The sequence below is a fragment of the Lycium ferocissimum genome, chromosome 9 (genome assembly GCF_029784015.1).
Source record: "Lycium ferocissimum isolate CSIRO_LF1 chromosome 9, AGI_CSIRO_Lferr_CH_V1, whole genome shotgun sequence".
NCBI classification, from domain to species: Eukaryota; Viridiplantae; Streptophyta; class Magnoliopsida; order Solanales; family Solanaceae; genus Lycium; species Lycium ferocissimum.
In genome coordinates this window covers 42052149-42054605 of record NC_081350.1, presented here as the reverse complement: position 1 = coordinate 42054605, position 2457 = coordinate 42052149, and positions in this window count along the sequence as shown.

Below are 2457 nucleotides of genomic sequence, written 5' to 3'. Positions count from 1 at the left end.
CGGATATGTTTTGTCGAAAATCTCTCTTATGGATGCGAGCGTATATATCTATGTTTTCTTAATATAAGAATGTTAATGATACGTACATACCTATATATCTAAAAACTTATTTTTATAGGTTCTTGATCAACCGGGGAATATTCAAGGGGACATCAACAAAAAAAGGCGAAACCAGCTGTGTTCAAACGCCCCTTTTCTGCCTTCTCCTTAAAGAAGGCGGGAATAGCATGGCTGCTTTCGTGTTATTCGAAAGCAGCCCTGTGATGCTGGCACTGTGACATAATCTTAGTGCACGTATTTTGTCAAAGGAGAATAATACGTCCGCATTTGATGCTGCGCACGGAAAGGGTATCTGGAAGTATGCAGAAATTGACCCTGGACAAAACAACCTCCTAAAGGTTGACAGAAATAGAGATAATATTAAATATTCAATGGAATTTAAAAAGTTAAAAGCACTTTAAGGAAATATAATCATTGGACAGAAAATAGTTTCCAAAACACTTAACTAGAGAAAAGTTCCCTTCAATTAAGTTCCCTGTTAGATACATAGATGTAAGTTCCCTTCAATTAACTAGAGAAAAGTTCTCAAGTTAGTACTTTGAATTTGGAAAACGAAATTTTGGGGTACAATTTTTTTTTATAAATTTTGAACACAGTACTAATAGCTAGCTTCTCAAAAGGTACAATACTAACTAATACAACAACTCTTCCATTTTGAACGAGCTCTTGTATTCTCTTAATCTCTTTATAAGAATTTCATATGTTGTTTTCGAAACTATTTTCTATCCAATGATTATATTTCCTTAACGTGCTTTTAACTTTTTTAGTTCCGTTGAATATTTAATATTATCTCTATTTTGTCAATCTTTAGGAGGTTGTTGTGACCAGGGTGAGTTTCCGCGTACTTCCAGACATCCTTTTCGTGCGCGGCATCAAATGCAGGCGTATTATTCTCCTTTGACGAAATACGTGCACAAAGATTATGCCACGGTGCCGAGATCACGGTGGTCGTTTTCGAATAACACGAAAGCAGATTTATATATTCCGCTTTCTTTAAGGAGAAGGCGGGAAAGGGGCATTTGAACATAGCTGATTTGGCCCTTTTTGGTTGATGTCTCCTTGAATATTCTCGGTTGATCAAGACCATATAAAAATCGATTTTTAGATAGATAGGTATGTACGTATCATTAACATTCTTAAAAAAAGAAGAAGATCATTTGAAGTCGAGAGAAGAAACAATGATGTTTCAGATCGAATCTGTAATTGTTAAATTCAAGGAGATAGTTGCAGGTTAAACCCAATTTTTTTATTTAATTTTAAAAGTATAATGTTAGAAAGGACAAATTGGTCATATTTTAATTATTTTGAATTAGTTATAATTAAGTTAAATAAATGTTACAAAGTAATCAAAATACGGGAGGTGAAAGTAATATTGAAAATCACAAGGGAAGTCAATATTACGAAGCCAATCAAGGAGAGAGGTCTCTACTCTCTACTATCCCTAAATAAAATATTCATAAAATCGGTATCATGTGTTTAGCCCCAATCACTAAAATTAACGTTAAGAGTTAAAAATTAAACTAAAAATTATATCACTTAACCATGATTAAGTGACAAATGTGTATATGAAAGAAAAATATTTGCATTTATTGATTTGGCATAAACACTGCATAAACACTCGCAGGTAAGATTTTACCATTATAATATTAGTTGTGGGTAATAAATATATTATTTTTTTTGCTAAGGAACTTGATTTTCATATTTCCATCAAGAAAGTCATTTTTCTAATTTTTAAGAAATTCATTTTCCTAAAAAAGAAAACTAGAATAAAATAAAAAAAAAGGAGAGGCTGTTCATATTTACAATACCTTCATTCTTTGTCTCTCTAGTTTTAGATTAAAATTACACATCATCATTTTCAAGTTTTATTTTTTATTATCTCTCTTTTTTAATAAGAGAAAGTAGATGCAATTAGTGACGGGTGCAACATTCAGACACTAAGTTCATCTGAATCCCAGTATTCTAGTACTTTCGATATGAAATGTAAATTTAATCATTAAAATTGCAATAAATAACATATTTGAATTCATAATTTTAAACGTACAACAGGTTTAATATTACGAGCTTCAAAGATTAAACCAAAAAAGTCCAAATTCTGAATTTGCAATTGGATGCAACAATAATAATCAAGAGGGGTAAGCTTGAATAACAGCTTGAACAAACATTAATGGCACTGATAATGTGTCTAACGAATCTAGTTGCACTCAGAAAATTAATTTTGGATTAAAATTACACATCAACATTTTCAAATTATACTTATTTTTGTCTCTCTTTTTTAATAAAAGGAAGTAGATGCAATTAGTGGCGGATGCAGCATTCAAACATCGGTTTATCTGCACCCAAGTAGTTCAATACTTTCGATATAGAATGTAAATTATATGTAAAAATTCATTAATA